Source organism: Neodiprion pinetum, chromosome 3, assembly GCF_021155775.2.
Source record: "Neodiprion pinetum isolate iyNeoPine1 chromosome 3, iyNeoPine1.2, whole genome shotgun sequence".
NCBI classification, from domain to species: Eukaryota; Metazoa; Arthropoda; class Insecta; order Hymenoptera; family Diprionidae; genus Neodiprion; species Neodiprion pinetum.
In genome coordinates, this window is record NC_060234.1 from 1,553,422 (window position 1) to 1,560,694 (window position 7,273).

The window sequence follows — 7,273 nt, forward strand, 5'->3', positions numbered from 1 at the left end:
GTCTAGCGTTCAATTCCCTACAGAAATACGTTCTGATTTTATCAGTACACTGATTTTTCCGTCATTTGGAACAATATTTTAGTCGTTAATATTGAAAAAAGAATAGTCGATACCGTCCAGTGTACGCTTGGAAGCGATGAATATGAGACGGATAATTTTTTTACACCAGACAGTTACGTTGGCAACACAGAGAAACCTACAGCGCCACGGTCGGCCGATCGCGAAACAAACTCGATCTCAATAAACGTAACATAACCCATGACCGTCGAATCTAACCTTAGAATTGACGTGTCAATCCAACAAGTAATCATCCCCGCGGTATTGCAAGGTTAGATTCGACGGTCATGGGTTATGTCATGCTTATTGAGATCGAGTTCGTTTCGCATTCGGCCGACAGTGGCGCTGTAGGTTTCTCCGCGTTGCCAACGTAACTGTCCGGTGTAAAAAAAATCAGCAGTCTCAGATTCATCGTCCCCAAGTGTACGTGCACGTATGTAGAGAAGATAGAGATAGAAGAAGTTAGGTCCAACTATTGGAATTGACGCTGCACTAGAACGACGAGAATGGGGTTGACTTTGCCCAGGCACGGCATACGGACATTTAACGTGGCGGACGTCGCCCGTTTGTTCCCTCTGACAACGACTGCTTCGCGTATCGTCGACGTCGTCCTCGTCGCTGGGTTGATTGTCGCAGATCTTATTATCCCTTCCTTTTCTCTCTCCTTCTCTCTCTCTCGCTCTCTCTCTCTCTTCTTGTTCTAGGGACGACGACGGCGGCGATTCTAGCCGGTAAGGCAGGTATATCTGTATATTCCGCAGCGTAGACTGGGGGCGCTTTTCACCCCCCAAGGGGGGTGGGGGGGGGGGGTAACCTTGTTAGCGCTAATGACGACGGCCTCTGCCGCGAGGTGTGCGCGAGCCAACTCGATGCAGGGCCGTATTCGTTCCTCGTACAACCCCCGCACAGTAATGCAACATTGTAAGATTTATAATCATATGTGAAAGAATCAAGAATTAACGGCTTGAGTCGCAGCGGTATGTGTATTCTTAGCAACATTTTTATAACCTTATTTTTTTTTTTTTTATTATTGATCTTTAGAGAACTTTTGAAAAGATATTTATATTTGCCGTTTTTTGATATTTCCGATAGTGTAACAAACAGGTTTTTGATACTCGACGGTAATTGTTGCGATGTAATGTGAGTTATTATTAGTGATGGAAACAAATTGATTGCAAAAAAAATCGTGGATATTGAAGGAATAATTCATTTACGAGAAAGTTACCCCTCTACGCGTATACGTGTTTTGCATGATTACGAATTTGAAATCAAATTTTGAAAACACAGCACGGCGAATCCAATCAGCGATCCCGAAAACCACTGCCTAGAGTTTTTTGATCGGATTCGATCTATTTTTAAATTCTCGTTAACCATAACAGATCCATCAGCTTGAATTTTGAAAATCTAATTTCAGATTCGTGATCGGCAACCCCAAATATCATAGAATACTGTCATGCTACTAAAGTTTACCCAGCACAATAATGTGTGACTCAGGGGGTTGAGTACATTTTCTTGCTCTGGTTGTGTTAACACTTGAATTTGCTGTTCGAGTGAATTATTTTTCTCGTTTGAACGGTAAATTATGGCAAAAAAAATTACCTGACAGAACGTTGCAACGATTTCCCGATTCAAATTTGGGGTTTGATTTGTACAATTCGTGATAATTGATGCGCGAAAAAACAGAATAGAAAAAACAAAAACATTGAAACACAAAAAGTTATCGAATGATAATTATTGTCGATTGAAAAAAAAAAAAAAAAAATCAAAAACCGTTTGTTTCACCTATCAATTCACATTTTAACGTACACCTTAAAGATTGAGGAATGTCGATCTTTCTTCCGCAAAATTTGTTTTCTTTCTCGTAAGCCCGCGCGGCTGAAAATTTATATCGGTATACGAGAGTAGGTACATATATGGCCATTCCTATTATCCATCTGCTGGATAGGTGCACGTGATGTGGTGGTGGTGAGTCGGAATCATGAGTGAGGGAAAAGTGATGAGAATCGTTTATCCGCGCTATTCTTTCGCCCGTGTATATATATACATACACATATATGTGCGTATGGATATATATGTATATATATATATATGTATGTATGTGTACAGGCATACGTGCCAAACACGAGAGATAACTCGCGGGGGTTAAGCAAATATAATCCGGCTAAAAGGACCCTCGTTTTTATATCTAATTGTAAGTATAGTACCTGATCCCGTACAGAAGCTGCTCCTGCTCCCTTCTTTTTATATTGTACACGCGTTTCTAATTTTACTCATCATTTTACGGAATGACATAACGAATATCTTATTATTTTACCGCAAACTTCTTTTCCAAGCAGCATCGATACACACGTTATAATATATTCTTTTGCTTGGTTTTGTTATTTCCGTTTGCAAATTGTTCTTTTTTGCAGAAAACCAAAAGTGATCAGGGTTGGAGGTTGATCGGGTTCGCACGGGATTCCCCACATATTGATATCACAGTTAATGCAACGATTCTCCTTTTAATTTTACTTTTCATATTTCTCGTCGAGTCGTGTTACATTCATCGTTATTGCATTATTTACGTACATTATGTTTGAGTATAATAACGTCACTGGTAGGATGTAGCGCATCTCAACACATACGCAATACGTAGATTGAAACCGCAATGGCGTCTGGCGTCTGGAAACAAACGATGACGACGCCCGGCGTAACGCGTTGGTACCGTCTGCACACATCTCTACGCTCACGCGTGTTACACGCGCACGTATGCACGTAAGAGCATATATACCTATATATGTATGTACATACACGTGTGTGTGTGTATATATTCCATTCCGCATACCTACCCACCTACCCACCTACCCACCTACCCACCTACCCACCTACCTACCTACCTACCTACCTACCTACTGCGATAGAATCGAGCAAGCAGTGAATCACCTAAGCACTTGTTTACCCAGAGAATCAGAGATGCCTTCCAACTTCCCCGCGCGTCGCGTCGCGAGGACGGCGTAGAGGGTGGAGGAAGATCCTGCGGAAGGCCGAGAGAGATGAGAGGTGGTGGTGGAGGAGCGCCGGGGAGAGGAGAGGAGAGGAGAAGAAAACTCGGCTCTCTTCCATACGACCAGTTTCTCGTCTAGCTTCCTTCTGCGCATCGCCGTCGCTTCCATCTCCTTACAGTCCTGATCCGTCTCTCCTTTATACATCCACAATACGTACGCATACATGTATGTATGTCAGAGGCAGGTATGGGTATCGCGCGTATGTCGTATACCCGGCATATCCTCGCCGCATCCTCCGCGACGCGAGAAGCCCGACGACGTTCGCGAGGAGGAGGACGACGACGACGGGAACGAGGACGAAGACGGCGGCGGCACTAGAATCGCTAAATGTAATTCGGTTAAAAGGGTTTTAGCAATACAATGCATATAAACATGAGTGCCTCTTCTAACCCCTCGCCGCCGCCGCCTCCGCCTCCGCCTCCACCTCCACCCTCTTATCTTGACTTCCTCTTTTTTTTATACGCGTCCCATCAACCCCTCCCCCGCCCCCCCAAATCTCACTCCGCAGATCATTCGCCTTTTAGTCATTACGCGCTGTGTAGTCGTTATTGATACTATATCGCGTAGATTTTTCATGCCCATCATTTTCTTGTAAAAAAACTTGTGTTTCGGATTCTCGGGGTTTGAAAACCTCGAGATTCGTTGAAATTAGAAAAAGTAATTTACGACCCAATTAAACCGATGCTTTTCTTACATCATCGAGGGTGATGAAAAGTAAATTGAAAAGTGGACAAAAAAAAAAAAACTGTCAGCAAAATCGTAGATAACGCAGAGGATCAGAGGATCGTTTGAGTTTAGATGGATCGCCCCATACATGTAATCTATTATACAATATCTGTAATGCATGGTGCTCTATGGTACGAGGTATGATATATGGCACATGATATATAGCGTTCGGATGCAGCTATTCACCCGCAAATATAATCATCGTTGATTATATTTATCAGGATATTTGTGTCTACGCGATGTATACATGAGCCGTACACTCTCTCTCTCACTCTCTCTCTCTCTCTCTCTCTTTCCAATTTCTTTCGATTTTCTCGGCGAATCAATTACCCAAAATGCTGCAACTTCGTGGATAGATGTGGATTTATAGGTTCTGTGCAATATCTATAATATCGTCGTGAATGACGATACTCGTTTTTCACGTTTTTCACGGTTTCCACTTTTTTTTTTTTTTTTGATGTTTCTTTTTTTTCGCATTTAGCGAATGCTTTGACGTTGAAAAGTTTCGATTACGTAACAATTGTTTATGCCTTTATTTGTACCTACGCCTGCGAGAAAATGTTAAGAAACGAATTTATTATTCTATCTTTGCCTTTTTTTTCTTTTTTTTTTGCTAATGGTCGGGTTTGAGGGAGATTGACGTATGATGCCAAAAAAAAAAAAAGATTTCAATATTTTCTTACGTTTTGTAAATATTGAATTTTCGCCATTCACGATGAGTGGATGGTGAAAAGTAGGATAACAAGTATAATGAAAAAGCAAAGTTCAAATTTTTTGATCTCTTGCCTTCTCGAGTTATGTATATAACGGCAAAAATCTTTTGGTATGATATAACTACGCGTCTCTACCTGTACAAACAACGCTTGCTTTGGACGAGTGTTGATGATTCGAGTCGTATAACATTTGCGTTTGATAAATAAAGATTTACGGTTATATTCTCTGCCGCTGCCGCTGCCGTTGATGCTACTGCCGATGATGATAATGATGATGATGATGATGATGATGATTGTGGTGGTCGTCGTAGTGCAAGCTTCTTATTCTTGATGGTTATCACGTCATATATAATACCGTATATGGTTTGCCACTAAAAGATTCCTGTATACAGTGATCATTGAAACATGTGATTGAGGCAACAAATCCTCTGTATTAATCAGGGTCATTTATTACGAACATTTATTATTAGGTTAATTATAGAAAAAGCATGCGATAGTACCAGACGTTTCAAACACACTTCACAAGAACCATGTAAAATCATCGATCACGGTCACGATCTGCGTAGATCATCCGATAGATCAGTCGAGAAGGTCTGACGGTTAACCTGCATCGACGGTCTGAACAGTTCATCGAAATTAATGGGTGAATGACTTGATCATCCTGACAAACTGCGACACTGACTTCAACGGTATGAAACGGGTGTTATTATTGGCCGATTTGACATTGCCTCGATCGCACTTCCTCAAAGGAGTCTTCAAAACTGCGCGAAGGACTTCGCGCAGTATCCTCTCAGCGAAGTCAAGCCTACATCGAAGATGTAAGTTCATGGTCTCTCCGCGTCGTGATATCACTTTGAAAAAACGAAACCTGAGTTACGTTTATACCGCCGTTATTGTCAGTGTCCAAAGTTCGTCAATGGATTGAGATGGTCGTTCGTCTGGTATTTTACCAATGAACTCGTCGTTTTGAAACAACTCACCCGCGGACTATCTCGTTTGATTCGATCAATGATAGTCAGTGCTTGTTATGAATTGACAATGATGATCGTTCTCTTCTGGTATATTTTATTATTCCTTGATCTGATTCGTTCCGACATTGAGTATCAGAATTACATCCGATGAACTACACCTACGCGTACCCTGGATATGTAGTTACTTTGAAATGTGTGAATATAATCACAACCAATGAGGTTGAACCCGCCGTGTGGTAACCTCTTCGTCTTTAACGAATCATGAAACGGTTCGAACGATGTGCCCTTTTTATTTGTTTTCACGTTTATTTTTATTTTTATTTTTTTTTTACCTTCTATCGCGAGCTTGATAATATTGATGAAGTGAAAAAGGATGAAACTCTGGATCAAGTTTCAAGAGAGACAGAGAGAAAAAGATATAAAGAAGTAACCGGATGATCGGAAAGGCTGAGGAATGGGACGGGAAATGCGGGAAGACATTGATCTGTATTCATCAAATATAACTTTCCTCCTTCTCCTCTACCTCCTCTTTCTTCTTCTTACCTTTCTCTTGCTTATCTTGGAACCTACCGGAGAATATAAGCAAGGCCGCGTTTCCGAACGACCGACTCTGCTCCTTGTACAATGGCAAACGAAACCTGCAGAGCAGAACGGAACATGGCATGGCATGGAATGAAATAGAATGGCGCAGCATGTACCAGGGCAGAGTAGCTTTTACTGCAGGTTAATTCTATCTCGTGCTATCGGCATTTTCGACGCGAACACCGCGCGCGCATTCATCCGCGTCGTCGCAGAATTCGTAACTGGGGATTAGCATGTCATAAATACTGATAGCACACCCCCTCCCTCCCCCGGTGGACCGTCTCTACGTAGGCAGACAAAAAGGTACGTGTGTCTATAGGCATTTCAGGTGGGACGATTGCTGCAGACAGTCGGGAAAGAGAGAATCTCTCTCCTCTTTCCGTCACTCTCTCTTTTTTCTCCTTCCTTCTGTATCCTTCTATTGGTATTGTCGCTTTGCAATACGCGCCATCTGGTGGAAAAAAATCAAACCAGTGCAATAAGGCTGACAGCTGACCCACGGAGACCGAACTCAAATGGGAGAATTGAAAAAAATTTTTTATTATTTTTTTTTTTCACCACTAGCGTCGCCAGTGATCCGACTTTTGCATCGAGGTTTCATTGGCTGCAGGCATGCCAATCGATGATCTTCCAGTGAGATTGGTCAGAAAGTCTTCAATTCAAACTGCAGCCTTACTTTTTTTTTTGGTTCATACGGAACGCTAGCGCCATCTTATTTCAGGAAGATATTTGTTCGCACGGAGTTTGGTCTCTTTGTGCAGTCTCCGTGAGTCGACCGTGTTTTTTCGCGCGTGGATGGTTGAATAGGTATATTATTGGTTATGTCTCGTTAGTTTAAATATGACACTCCAAGAATTACGATTTGCTTCCGTTGAAGATAAAAACTTGGGTTACGCGACGATAAAATGGCGCCGACTACCAGGTTCTGACGTCACGAGGACATTTTACAATATTCGTGAATTACGGAACGATTGATTCGGCCATCGTGAGGGATCCTTGTGGGATTCGAAGACTTTACGAAGATGTGTAATCTGTGTTAGTCGAGTAAACGTACACGCTTTCAGTCATACATTTTTCAACTCAATATTTTGGGCCTGAATTTTGTTACTCGGGGGTTTTTTTGGGGCCGCTTATCACGAATCTGAAGTCTGAATTTCAATATGGCGGGTGTAAAATCGAT